At 41.3% G+C, this 15,177-nt stretch overlaps 1 protein-coding gene across 1 annotated transcript in view; it reads left to right on the top strand.

The window, feature by feature from the left end:
- The window catches only part of LOC122793921 (latent-transforming growth factor beta-binding protein 4-like), a 2,484,519-nt gene that overhangs the window by 750,199 nt on the left and 1,719,143 nt on the right, over window positions 1–15,177 (top strand). The window lies entirely within an intron of this gene.

The following is a 15,177-nucleotide window of genomic DNA, read 5'->3' as shown; positions in this document are numbered from 1 at the left end:
AAAGTGAGACTGAGAATAGAGAAAAGGTAAAAAAGATATACTGATGGGAGTTAAGTGTAAGAGAGAGAGAGAGTTTAACTTGGTTTGGGTGGATACAAGAAGGGGAAAGCAGTGGAGTATGGGAGGGTTGAAGGCATAAAGAAGAACAATGAAAAAAAAATGACAGAGAGATGGATTTTTGAAACTTTAACCTGGTTTAAAGCAAGAGCAGATCCATGCATTGCTTAGGAAAGTTTTTAACGCACACGTGTAGGCAAGATGATTAGAGGTTAGGTCTACTGTTAGTAGAAAGATTATCCAAGGCTTTTGCTGCAGAGAATGAGTAGAGACTTTTGCCAGACAGAATTCTAGGTTTATGCAGTGTAAGAAAATGTTGCCTTCTAAGGGGTCAAATGGGATTGTAGGTTTGAAGAAGAGACAGTAGAAAAAGCAGGAATTAGGTTTGTAAATTATGTTATTAGCAGTTAATAGCTGTGGGTATTTTAGTTGTTGAGGTAGCTCAAGCCATTTCTTAATCTCTCCCACATTGTACATCCTACCACCCATCTCACTCTCTTCATCTCCATCACATCTAGCTTCCTCAACTGCTCTGCCTTTACTGTCCAGGTTTCTGTACCATACAATAGTACTGGTTGCGCCACTGTTTCGTACACCTTTCTTTTTGGGTCTATATTAGATTCTCGAAGGCCGGCAATGTTGAATCTGACATTGTCAACATGAGAATAACGAAACTGCTGAACATCGAATAAGTAAATGGAAATCTCCGTAAGGGGAGATTTCCATTTACTTCAATGTAGTGCAGCCTCGGCGTTGGTATATTTAAGTAGTGGGGGTGCAGGGGGGGCTTGCCTCCTGCCTACACTGTTTATTTATTTTTTTTGTTTGTTTTTATTTTTTTTTCTGAACATTCGATGTTTTAACAGTTCGAACACTAAAGGTCAACCTTTAGTGATTCAAACTGTTAAATATTCAATGTTGTAATATAGACCCTTACTTTTCAGCTTCTTTGGCATTCTTCTGTCACACACTGCACCTAACACACTATGCCAGTTGGCTGCAGCTTCTCTGATTCTAGCTTTGATCACCTCATTCAGACTTCCCTTCTACTCAACCATCCCTCCCAAAAACAGCCAAATAACTGGTGCCAAAGTCACAGACAAAAACTCAATTCCAAGAAATGCATTACAGTGACTTCTGAGAAAACTGCCATTCAGGCTAATTATTCCATTATTTAAGACACCCATAAGAGTTGCCCAGTGGTCTGGGATCTGGGAAAAATATAGGCCTTTGACCAACATGTGGCCAAGATAGTAAGAAAATCATTCTGTGTTGCCCAACTTATATGTAAGGACATAGGTTCATAGGTGTGTACTAGGCTAATAGCCCTGGAGCCTTTACAAGCCTAGCCCATAGGATTACCCTGGCATAGTGCCACTCAATCCTTAGTTCCCAGTGCTTATGTCGAGTACAGCCACTGGAGTGATCCTCGGGGTGAATTTTCTATTTCCCATCCACTCATCAAGATTTCTCTTGAAGAGGGCTAGTGAGGTGCTCTGTTTGACATGTATGGGAAGTCTATTCCATAGTATGGTCAGTCTCTGGGTTATGAACCTGTCCCTCCAGCATGTTCTGTTGATTGTGGTAATGAGACTGAGGTTTCTGGAGTGTGTGGTGTGGAGGGATTGGGATTTCACTAGATTTAGCATTTCTAACAGTGCTGGATCAGACATGGCTTTGTAAGTCAAGCAGAGATTGCCTCTAGGTAGGCGATATGAGACAGGGAATAGTTGGAGTTTTTTGAGTCTGTCCATATAGTATAGGTCAAGTGTCCAAGGCCTAGGATCCTCTTTGTGAGGTACTTTTGCAGCCTCTCCAGTTGTTGCAGGTGTCTAGAGAGGTACATGCCAAATGGGGCATTGTACTTGATGACTGGCCTAATGAGGGAAGAGTAGAGGGAGACAATGACCTCTTTCTTCCTGGATGCAAAACCCTTAGTAATGAGATGTACCACATAGAAGGACTTTCTGACCACAGTGGCAATGTGATGGTCAAAAGAGAGGCTTCTGTCAACCTGTGTTCCCAGATCTCTTATAATACCGTCTGTGTTCAGTGGACTACCATTGATGTCGTAATTCATGGGAACTGGGTTTTTCCCAAAGGGGATGATGACACATTTTTTGGCATTGAGCTTAAGGCCATGGTTTTGACACCAGTTGTTGGTCTCAGTGAGGCCTTTCTGTGGATGTCAACATCACTTGGGGAGTTAATAATGACTCCCAACTTGCAATTGTCTGCAAACTTTGTCAGCCAGAGTCCCTTTGTGTTGGCCTGGACTTCTGAGAAGTAGATACCAAACAGGAGAGGACTCAGGACCGATCCCTGTGGGACTCCACTCGTGACTGGTCGGCAGTCTGACTTGGAGTCAGCTACTTTCACACTGTGGGTTCTATCTAAGAGCCAGTTTGCAACTCACCTAGTGATATAAGGGTTGATGCCTAGCTTAGTGAGTTTTTCTATGATTCCTGAGTGGGGAATGGTATCAAAGGCCTTGGCCAGATCAAGGTAGGCTGTATGAACCACCTTGCCTTCATCCAGAGCTCTGGTAACTGACCCAAAGAAGTCAACCAAGTTGAGCAGGCATGATCTACTCTTCAAAAAACCAAACTGTGTGGGAGCCAGAGTTTGGAGATTCCCTATATCCTTGTTTATTAGGTCCATGATGATGTGTTCCATAGCTTTGCATATCAGATTTGTCAGGGTAATGGGGTGATAGTTCCCAGGGTCTTTAGTCACTCCTTCTTTGTGGAGAGGGATGACTATAGCAGTGCGCCATTTGGTAGGGACAAAGCCTGAGGTGAGGCTGTGATTGAACACGGCACACAGGTGAGGTGTCAGTTCACTCTGTAGTTCATGTAGAACACAGCCAGGGATATTGTCAGGTCTCGTATAAGCTGTTTTCTTGGCCTTGGACAGTGCTGTTTTAACCTGTGCAGCAGTAATACCTGGTGCCTGGCAATCTACTGGTATTGTGATTGGTCCTTTGGGGGGGGGGTAAAGTTAGCACTGAATCTGTCGGCCACTATATTGGCAATATCTGTTGGCTTGGTATAGGAGGTACCATTGTTCAGTAACTTAGAGCAAATCTAGTATTGCCATGGAGATTCTTTACATAACTATAGAAGGCCTTGTGGTTGTCCTTACTATATGCTGAAATTATGTTTTCATAGCTAGCTTTAGAGGATTTGATGAGGGATCTCAACTTTTTGTTGAGGCTGATAAGGGAGTTTTTCCAGTCTTGGGACTTCACCTTATCCTGCATCAGTTTCCTCCTTCTGTTGTAGAGTTTGTTTATGGCAGGAGACCACCAGATTGGCTTCCTTTTTTTGGAGGAGACCATCTTGGTTCTTTTGGGTATGGTGAGATCCACGCATTTGTGTACGTGTTCGTACAGTGCATTGGTGCATGATTCAGTGGTCATGCAACTATTCTCCATTTGCATGGATGCCATGAAGTTAGCCATTTCTGTTTTTAGGAGCCCAAAGTTAGCTTTGGAGAAGTTTTTCATGGTGGTTACCTTTGTGTGTGTGTGGGGGGGGGGGGGCATGGGAGGGATGTGGATTTCCAAGGTAATTAGTTGTGGTCAGATCTAACCAGGGAGGAGGTGACTATTGGTGTAGAGCAATGGTCGCCCATGTTAGTAATGATCAGGTCAAGGATGCTGCTTCCTCTAGTGGGGGTAAGAATGAGCTGGTCCAGGGCATTGCAATTAATGCATTCTAGGAAATGTTGAGCAAGTGTATTGGCGCATGAGTAGTTTTCCCAGTTAATGGAGGGTAGTTGAAGTTGCCCAGTATGAGAGTGTTAGGCTAGATCCTAATGTTCTCCAGGGTGCTTAGGAATGCTGAGTGTAAGTCTTGGGGCATGGTTGGGGACCTATGACAGGCTACGACCTGAATCACAGTCCAACCCAATGTTAGCTGCACCTGAAGTATCTCTGATGCATTATGTTGGGGCTACCAGTCTGGAGGTGTGCACATCCTTTAGGAATATGGAAACACCACTGCCTTTGGAGCTTTGGTCCAAGTTCTAGGTTCGAAAGGTGTGGAATGAGTTATAGCCTGCTAGTGCAGGGGTGCTTTCTGCTGCCTTGAACCAGGTCTCTGTTACAGCACAAATGTCGATGTCCTCCATTTTAAGGAGTGCTTTGAGTGAGTGCATTTTGAGATTTACACTTCTAGCACTGAGCAGCATGACTCTCAGATTGCATTTGTTTGTAGCTGTTATGGTGGTAATTTGGTCTTTAGTACACTGCCTAAAAAGGCACTATAAGGGTAGCAAGAGCCTTGGCCAGTATCCAGAATCCCAGGGGTGACAGCTGCAGGCCATCTCTTGCAAAGCATCGAGGTCTGTCAGTCATGTCATCCCAGGCAGACAGATAACGGATCCCCTAAGAATGACACCAGAAACTTAGCCAATTGTTCAAATCAGTCATTTTCTGCTTGTACTGTGGTATCATTCTGGGTGATGGTAGGATGCTGCTCAAGGCTAGGGTCAAACCCACCTGGGCTACATAATCCAAGAGCTCCTCCATGTCTCTTTTCATGTAGTCCAGCGAGGTATGTCTCAGATCATTAACACCCACATGTACAATGACAGAGTCATATCTGTACCTGTTGTTGAGGTACCTGAGTGGGTGCATTATGTGGTGGATACTGGCACCTGACAGGCAGCTGACTGTTCCTTTCACCTTATTCAAACTAGTGAGTGGGACATCAGTGTGCCTCACTATTGAATCATCTATGACTTGTGTGCTGGGCATACTCTTTTGCCTTAGGGGCTTTGGTTGAGTGACACACTGTTTAGGAGAGTTATGTGTCTCGTGATTAGTGTTGTGTTGTGGTGGTTGAGTGCATTTCTGCCTTGAGGTCTGTGCTGTTTGGGTGGATTTTTATTGAGAGCCTACACGAAGGTGGGTGTGTGGTTTGTGTTTTTATGTGAAAGCAGTGCTGGTGTGTGTTCTGGAGGGCTATGTGTTCCATGTGGTGTGGTGCAATTGTTGACCTTCTCCTCTTGACTAACTATTCCGGTCCTGGCTGGAGAGTGTGTGGCTTCCAATTTGGATATATAAATGCATCTCTCGCAAGTCTGAGTGTTGAGAGGTAAGAGGAGAGGGTTGTTGGTGTACATGAGGTAGTTGGTACATTTTATTTATTTATTTTACATTTGTTGACCGGGATAGTCCGATTGGATACATGTCCATTTTCAGCAGAGGCCTGGGGAGAAAAGCTCCAGAGTATACATAATAAAACATAGCAATAAGGACAATATAACAGAAACAGAAACAAAGGTGAACTTAGCAATGCAGACAAATACAAATAAGCAATTACAGTTAATATTTTGACATTGAAAGGTAGACAGTTGCATGACATTTGTAAGCAGTAGTTATAGCGAGGAGAAATGAAAACACCTTAGCATTGACATCTAGTAGATTTTTGTACATTTTTATACATTTATTAAAGCTGGCTAGCGAGGCTTGTTACAGTGACAGAGCCAGTTTAGTGCCAGATGTTGTTTGAGTTTGGTCTTAAATTCATGTGGGGAGGACAGCATAGTAATATCAGCTGGGAGTGGATTCCATGTTCTACCTGCAGAGTTTGCCAAGAGAGATACTCCTGCTGTGTTGTTGGTTTTGCTTGTAAGAATTTGAAGTTTATTAGAGGATCGAAGATGTCTCTGATTAGTTTGGGTGGTGATACTATTTCTAAGAGCTGGTGTGTTATCTGGATTATAGAGAATCTTGTTAGCTATGATCAGAAGGTTATATTGTAGGAGACTGGGGAATTCTAGCCACCCAAGCTGTTTGAGGTTAATGCAATGGTGGGTTCTGCATGGCTGGCCAGTGACAAATCTGGCAATGTGATTGTAACAGGTAGACAGTCTGTTAAGTAGTGACTTGTTTAGATTAGACAGAAGGCGGGGACGCATATGTAAGTGTTGAAATTAGGTGAGAGCGGGCAATGGCAATTTTAGCTGGAGGGGTCAGAAAGGCTTTAATGCTATACAATGAACCAAGTTTTTTTATTGGTGTTCTTTATTATTTGATTAACATGAAGTTCAAATTTTAGATTATTGTCAATAATGACACCGAGCAGTTTTGTAGAGGGGTCTGGGAAGATAACAGTCCCATCTTTTGCGTTAATGGTGAAAGAGAAAGTTGCAGACCTTTGAGTAGGTATGAATAGCAACATTTTAGTTTTTTTGGGATTTAATAATAGCCGTCGACTAGTGAGCCAGTTTTGTACAATATTAAAGGTGGACTGGGTAGCATTCTTCAAATCTGCGGGAGATGTGGCTGAGCAAACCAGAGTGGAGTCATCAGCGTTTTGGATACAGCTGACATTTGGGATGACAGTATACAAATTATTAATGAAAATTGATAACAGTAGGGGCCCTAATATGGAGCCTTGTGGTACTCCAAGGGTGTCTGGTAGTAGTATAGAAAGCTTGTTCTGCCAGAAAACAGCCTGTTCCCTCCCAGTCAGGTAGGAATTGAACCATAATAGAGTATTAGAGTCTAGATTGAATGTTTGCATAGTGTGTAACAAAAGTTGTGATCTACCATGTCAAATGCCTTGGAGAGATCCAGGAAGAGGGATGAGGAGATGCGATTATTATTGCGGTTGTTGTTTATTGTATTGATAAAGGCAAGTAGGGCTGAGGTAGTACTGTGATAAGGTCGAAAGCCGTGTTGGGTATCAGACATGAGGTGATTTTGGATTAGGTGGTGCATGAGTTGTTTGTGTATACATTTTTCCAATATTTTTGCAAGTGGTGAAAGTGTAGCTATTGGTCTATAATTGGAGAATTCAGTGGAGGAGCCTCCTTTATGTAGTGGGATAATATAGGATGTTTTCCAAATGGTGGGAATTTTTGCTTCTGCTATGGTATGGTTAATTAATATTGATACTGGATAAGCTATAGCATCCGCTGATTTTTGAAGGTATTCAGCGGGTAGTTGGTCAGCAGATAGTGGTGGGTTTTAGTTTTTTGATAAGGGTGCGGATGAGTGAAGTGGGAACTGGTTGGAAGCTAAATGAGATTCTGTCTAAGAGGGTGATATTATCAGGCCTGGGGGAGCTAGGAGGAAGTTGGCTAGCTAGGGTTTGAATTGTTTCAGTAAAGAAGCGGTTGAAATTGTCTGAGTCTTCTTTAGGAGATTTGTCAATGAAACCAGTGGGGATGGGAGTGGATGTTTTTCCTGGGTGGAGTAGGTTATTTAGACTAGCCCAAAACTTTTGAGGATTGTTTTGGTTTTCAGTCTGGATTTTGCAGTAATATTGTTTTTTGTCATTTAGAATTGCTTTTTTGCTGTCATTTCTGACTTGTCTGTACTTAACATGGTCTAGGGTGTCTTTAGTGAACCGCCAATGAGCCCATCATTTGTTTCTAGTATGGATTTTTTGCCTGGACTCTTTGGTAAGCCATGGTGCTGTAGTTGCTTTTGTTCGCTTTGAGCAGACAGGTGCATGCAGATTAAGGATTTCTAGAAATTTATTGTTAAAATAAAGTACAGCCTCCTCTCGGGGTAGGTGTTTTAGTACAGACCAGTTGTAGGAGGTAAGTTCCTGTTGGAATTTTGCCTGATTAAAGTGTTTTATGTGCCTGACTTTCCTGAGTATGGGTGGTTGTGAGTTAGTAACTTTTTGCTTAACTACATAAGTGAGGAGATGATCACTTAGACCATTGAGAAAGGTCCCACAGTGTAAAGTTGGGGATTACTATTTAAAAGCACCCAATCAAGTATACTTTCTTTTTGGTTGGGTTTACCTAGCCTGGTAGGGAAGTTATAGTTTGTGTGAAAGCATATAGATTGATGTGGGTAGAGGGGGATTCAGAGGAACAGGTTTCCCAATTTATATTAAGGTCTCCCAGCAATAGGGTTTCTTGAGGGTAATGACAGGACAGCCAGTGAAGAGTTTCTTCCAGTGTGGCTATGTTATTGCCTGGGGGGATATACATGCAAATGATGTAAATGCATTTACTTTTGTAAAGCTGCAGTTTAGTGGCAAGAATCCCGGAGTTGTTAATCTGAGGTGGTTGGTTTACATCTGTGGTCAGGTTCAACTCAGATTTATACAGTATGGCTACCCCACCCCCTTTCCTGGATATACGATCTAGCCTGTGTATATTATAGCCAGGAGGTAACACCTCATTGTCAGTAGTGTTAGGCTTTAGCCAGGTCTCAGTTAGACAGAGTATCTCAGGAGAGTGGACAGCCAGGAGAGAATGTAGTTCATGCACCTTATTATTAATACTCCTAATATTGAGATGACAGGTCAGAAGAGAGTTAGCTGGTTTATTGATTATAGGTGGTTGGCTTAGGTTGCAGTTAGTGGGGGTGTGCATATCAGAGGTGGAATGGCCTGGGTTGGGATGAATGTCTCCACTGAGTATGATACTTGGTCTGTATTTAACTATAAGCCTCAATAGTTTATATAGGAGTTTATAGTATTGTCTAGGTCTGGAGTTAGTGTGCATGGGGTTGGTGGGCTGGAGGAGTTTATAATGGCTTGAGTTGTTTCCTTTGTCATAGATATGGTTGAAAGTGTGATGCTTTATAGTTGGGGAGGAAGTATGCCCTTTAGGGTATTGATGATCTGTAAGCATCTGGTTTTCGTACTTGGTGAGTACATAGGTGATTAATAGAATGGGTAGTATATAGTAGTGGAATATAATGGTAATTATTGGACAGACACTAAAGTAGAAGGAGTTACTACCAGTATGGGGTGTCAGAGTGGGAGGGAAGAGTATATAGAGAGAAGTGATAGGATAAAAGAACAGGTAGAAAAGGGAGTAGAAGTAATGGCTGATAGGATAGTTGAGTAGGGGGTGTGGTTAAGTACCTATAAATGTAGAGGTACTGGGGGTGGGTGAGATTTGGGGGCAGGGAGGGAAGCGTAGCGGGGCTCAAACAACAGTCTTCCAAAATGTTAACTATCTCCAATTGTTATTTAAGGTATTGGTAAGTATATGGTGGTGTTATAAGCTAAAGTTTAGACAGTATTTAATTTCTGCTGTCAGTATAGCTGTATTGTATTATGTTGTATGAACAGAGTGTGGATTATAAATGGTATACTTGGAGGGCTTTTCTTAGCTTGCTAATTTAACTCCAAGTTATGGGTTCAGTGTATGAATTACAGGGCTGGGAGAGGAAAATGGAAGAAAGTAATACAATATCCAGGGATTAATTACAGGCTAGGACTACTGCCAGGGGCTGACTAAGTTAAAGACAGGAGAGAGCCAAATTAATATGGGGGCAGACTACAAGTGCCTTTAGACCCAGGTCAGCAGCTTACAGGGAAATAGCAGAGCATTAAAGTACAAGTTTTAACCTTATCAATTGAGGTCTGACTTCAGGTGGATTATTTGTGGGTACAAGTTTTCAGGAGAGCTTTCTTCATGCAGGTGATACTTTTTGTTGGATATTTAGTGGGGATCTCCCTATAATAAAACATAGATTAATGATGACAACCTTCCTAGTATAAGCATCTAAGCATCAAACAAGCAAACATTACACATTCACTTCAATTTTAGAGAATACGGAAAAAAACAGCACCAGTTTACTCCGTAAAACTTAAAAACAGTAATTAACTTCATATCTGTAATATCAGACAACAGACTAGGTAAAAAAAATGCTAGACCATGATTTTTGTTAGCAATATGCTTTTCGGCAGGTTTCTATGCTTAGTTACACATTATACTGAGGAATTTAAGTATAAACAGGCTTCAGTTTCAGGCATAACAAGCTAGATACAGGGAATAAAGTCATATCTAGCTAAAGATCCTAATATAGATGAAACAAGATAAATGCAAGTTCTAACTACCGTATGCACTTTAAAGCAACAGCAACTACTAATACACACAAAAGACTCAGTAAAAGTGAACGTTTCATATTTAGAGCCACAGATTGCACTAGTGCTATGCGCAGTTTCCAAAACACGTTACACATGCATATCAGTCAAAAACACATGGGTGTAACTTTAACCACTTTTATTAAAGGCTAGTTGCAGCTAAAAATGGCTAGAATACCCAAAAAAGTCCGTTCACCTTTAGAATATGTAGTTACTAAAACACATTCCCATGCCTAGCAGCCAAAACACATGTAGAGTTTCTATCGCTGTTGTGGTTAAACAATATTAACAGCTAGAAATTGCCTGCTTACATTGCCTCAGGATGCCCAAGTTCACCAGGTTAATAGGAGAAAGCACAGGGAACTGACCTTTAGACATGCCTGGAGGGGTGGGCATTAATAATACATACTGGAGCTGTTGCCTTGTAGAACGATTAGTGCTGGTATCACTTTTGTGTGCTACAATAATTGCTATAAGAAGTCTGGTATGGTAAAGTGCTAGACTAATAAGCTAGTAAAAGTGCAGGAGAGGAGAGAACTAGCAGATCTAAGGGAGAAATTGAAGAGCAGACGTTAGCACCTCTCAGAAGCTTACAAACAGTCCTGGATACAGCAAATCTGTATCTGGACTAGACTAGTTACAGGGAAGCTGGGAAACAAGTGCAAATGCAGGCTATTAAACCAGAAAGTTCAAAGAGATGGAAAATCTACCCAAACAGTCAATAAACTACAAATTCTGGGCCAGAAACCACTCCTGTTGTGATCGATAGGCTACCTAGTGCTTACCACTCCCACTGATAAGCTAGAAGACTTCCCTCCAGCACAGAAAGGCTTGGTTAGGCTCAACAGCTTACATACAGTCCTGGATACAGCAAATCTGTATCTGGACTAGACTAGTTACATGAAAGGTGGGAATAGCGCAAATGCAGGCTTTTAGACTAGAAAGTTGAAGGAGATGGAAAAAACTGTCCAAATGACCAATAAACTACAATTTCTAGGCCAGAAATCACTCATCTTGTGGTAGATAGGCTACCTAGTACTTACTACTCCCACTGATAAGCTAGAAGGCTTCCCTCAGACAGAATGACTTGGGGGGGTCAAAAGCTTATAAACAGCCCTGGATACCACAAAACTGTATCTGGACTAGACTAGCTACAGGAAAGGCAGTATCCACGTTCAAGGAAATGATAGTGAAGCTTTATTCAGTCTTTATCAGACCCATCATTGAGTATAATGCCCCTTTGACATGTACTTGACTAAACATATACAACAGTTGGAATGCCCACAAAGTTTCCTTACCAGGAGAATCCAGTGTTTACATATATTGTTCTATATGGATCACCTTAAAGCCCTGTCTCTGTACTCTTTCTCTTATAGGTTACTGACAGGCAATGTATCATAAGGCAAGGTATCATCTGATTCAGCTCTGATTAACCTTTTTTTCTAATGCAAAACTGTGTCAGAACCACTTGATGTAAGGATTTAAATTTTGCTTGTGACATAAATAAGACATGTTTGTGAGACAGATATGTGTCTCAGAGCATCCTCCTGCTCTGAAACAGGCTCCCTATTGATGTGAAGCACAGTCCATCCCTAATCCTGTTTAAAAATAACCTTGACCAGTGGATGGGAAATCAAAAATTCACCCTAGATCTAGACCCCATGTTTCTGATAAATAGAAGCAGACAGTAATGCCCAAACTGACTTACCCCCCATAACCTCCAGAAACCCTAACTAACATACCCCTCCTAATAAACGCCCATGATACATAGGAACTAGTTGGGATGGATTACATAGCTAGGCTTATAGAGTCATAGCCATTATTTTATTTTATTTTCACATTTGTTAACCAGGGTAGACTGACTGAGCTCAAGCCCATTTTCAGTGGAGGCCTGAGGAACAAAGCTCCATTACAGACATGATGACATACAGTAAATATTAAGTATACAAATGTTTTGCAGTTGAGAATAAATCACAAGTACAGTAAGCACATTTTTAGTACATTTTGTTAGAACTAAAATAAATCAGAAAATCTGAACATATACAATTTGTTAGGGTAAAAAGCAGAATCATACATGGCTCCCAGATATATGGTGAGAACAATTTATTATGATAAAGGGAAAGATCAGGAAATATAAGCACAGTAGGCAAAAAAGAGGGAGAGTTAAGGGAGAGGTGGGGCAATTTGAGACAATAATACTTTAGTAGAATGGGCTGGATACTGAGAGAGGGAAAGGTAAGCATGGAAAGTGATATACTATAGAGTAAAAAGTAGTAGTAAGGGAGGAGACCAGCAGATGGGGATGGGATTCAGAATCATCAAAGGGAATAAGAGACAAAATGGAGAGAAAAAAGGGGGGAGTTATGTGGCGCTCTGGCAGGAGCAAATCCTGGAATTAAATAGATTGTCTGTTTTTAGAGAATGTTACTGTTAGTTATGGCTCTAATGTTTAAAATAAGTTTATTCCAGGCAAATGCAATTGGGTAACTGTATAGAAGTTGGCCAATAGTTTTATTAGCCTTATAGACTTTCAAAAGAAGCTGGTCTGAGCTTCTGAGAGTGCACTTGGGGGTATAGTAGGTGAGGAGGGATGACAGAGAGGGGCAGGAGGTGGGTTTGTTAAGAATGGAGTGTGTGAGGAGTAATTGGGTAAGTGGGAGTTGTTGGAGGAATTCCAGCTAATGCAAGTCTAGAACAAAGATGCAGTGGTGTGAGTTATAGGGTTGATTAGCAGCAAACCTTGCAATATTGTTGTGAGTGAGTTCTAGGTTGTTTTTGAGAGAAGTTTGCAGGTTAGTTAAGATGAGAGATGCATACAGTAGTCTGAGGAGGAGGTATCTATAGGCAAGAGACAGACTAGATTATTTTGTTAGGGAATTTTTATTCTTATAGAGGAAGCCAAGTTTTTGGTGCGTTTTTCATACAACTTTGGATGTGCAGATCAATTTTTAGTTGGTCATCAATAATGGTATCTAGGAGCTTTGTGTGAGTTTCAACCCTGATTGCAGTGTTATTAAGGGATGTGATTGCGAATGTAGATTTGTGATAGTTGAGGGATTTGGAGAGGAACAGGAGGAGTTTTGTTTTATCAGGCTTCAGTAAAAGTTGGTTATTAGTTAACCATATTTCGACTGATTTGAATAAGCATTGGGTTAAAGTTTGTAGGTGAGTTAGATTGTCTGCAGTGGAGATTATTGTAGAGTCATCAGCATATTGAATGAGAGAGGAGTAAGGGCAGGAGGTGTAAAGATAGTTTGTGAAGATGTTGAAAAGAAGGGGCATAGAATGGAGCCCTGAGGTACACCCATTTGGACAGGAAGGAAGGGTGAGGAGGAGGAAAGCTACTTGACAGACTAAAGCGTGTTGGTAAGGTAGCTGTAGAACCAGTTAAGAGTAGGGTTGGTTAAGTTGAGGTCAGATAGTTTGTCCAGGAGTTTGGTGTGTGAGACGGTCTCAAAGGCTTTAGATAGGTCAAGGAATAGACAGGAGACAAGTTTCCTGTTGTCTCTGGCTTTGGAGATGGCATAAGTAAAAGAAATGAGGACTGTTGATGTGCTATGATGTGGAAGGAAGCCATGTTGGGTTTTAGAGAGAAGGTTTTCTGGGAGAAGATATTCAAGGAGTTGCTTATGTATGCCTCATTCAAAAATTTTAGATAGGCGGGATATTAAAGCTATGGGCCTGTAGTTGGAGGGGTCTGTGGAATGGCCTCCTTTGTGAATGGGTATGATGCAGAATTTCTTTCAGATGGCAGGGACTGTGGATTCTTGTATGGATCAATTGATAAATTCATAGGTGTGTACTAGGCTATTGGCCCTGGAGCCTTTACAAGCCTAGCCCCAAAAAATTGTCCAGGCACCATGACACTCTATATTAGTTATAAATTCATAGGTGGAAGTATAGAGATTGAGAAGGCTATGGATGTAGCCACACGTTTTAAGAAGAGGGGAAGAAAATTATCATCAGAGGGAGAGCAGGACTTTAGTTTGCTAAGTAGGGTTTTTATATAGGCTGTGGAGTCTGACTTAAGTGAGAAAGAAGTGTTGTGAATGGGTGTAGAGGAGAGGTTAAGGTTTTTTTTTAGTTAATTTGCTGATGGAGTTGAAATAGGATTTGAGAAAGGTAGCTGCTTCAAATGGAGAGTTATTTGGACAGGGGGTAGAATTACAGGGAGTACCTGGGTGGAGAATGTTTTTGATTATATTCCAAAATTTTGGGGAGTTGATATGGTGGTTAAATTGAGGGTCATGACAGAAGTTTTTCTTGTCAGTGGTTACATGTTTTTTGCTAAGGCTCCCGAGTTCTTTATAGGTTTGGAGGTGAATGTGGAATTTGGATTTAATCCAGTTTTTCCAAGCAATATCTCTCTTGTGCATTAAAGAGTGAGTAGATTGAGAGATCCAGGGAGCAAAAGATGATTTTACTGTTATTATCCTGGGGGGACCGAGGGAGTTTAGAATATCCAGGAAGATTTGGTTAAATTGTAGTACAGCATCTTCTAGTGATAGGTCAAAGAAGAAGTACCAATTTATGGAGGAGAATCTATTGTTAAATTTCATGAGGTTGAAGTTAATGAGTTTGACAGTCTCTGAATTTGTGAGTCCTAGTTATGTGACAAGAGTATCTTTGGATGGAGATAGGCAGGTGGTCACTTAAAGTATCAGGCAGTGTGCAGGAGTTGTGGTAGAGGTGAGGGTTAGATGTCAGAATCCAGTCGAGAACAGTACTAGAGTTAGTTGGCTTGTGGAAATGGGTAGGGATAGTGATTAGTTGAGAGAAGCCCTGAAGATTTATGCTGGAGTTAGGGGAGTCGCCATTTAGAATATTCCAGTCAATATTAACATCACCCAAGATTATTGTTTCTTAAGATAAGGTGTGAGAGATCCAGGAAAGAATTTGTTCCAGGATGGGGATATTATTACCTGGAGGAATATATAGGGCAATAGTTGTTGAGTTTACAATACACTATTAGTAACTCAGCAGGGTGGCAGTTGGGGGTTAGGTCAACTTGACTGGAGTGGAGTATGGCAACCCCACCACCTTTTTTGTGGGTCCTATCAAGGCAGAAGATATTGTATCCAGGGGGTAGAATTTCAGTGTCAGTGATGTGTGGTTTAATCCAGGTTTCGGAGGTTGTTAGTATGTCAGGTTTGTGATGTGCTATCCATGTGTAGAATTCTGTGACTTTGTTGATAAGGCTATGGATTCTGATTGAGAGCATGTTTAAGCATTTAGAGTTGGAAGATAGGTGAAGAGGAGTATATGG

The sequence above is a fragment of the Protopterus annectens genome, chromosome 1.part0, assembly GCF_019279795.1.
Source record: "Protopterus annectens isolate FY-2018-M chromosome 1.part0, PAN1.0, whole genome shotgun sequence".
Classification (NCBI taxonomy): Eukaryota; Metazoa; Chordata; order Ceratodontiformes; family Protopteridae; genus Protopterus; species Protopterus annectens.
The sequence above is the reverse complement of the archived record's forward strand: the minus strand, read 5'-3'. Positions and strand labels throughout refer to the sequence as shown.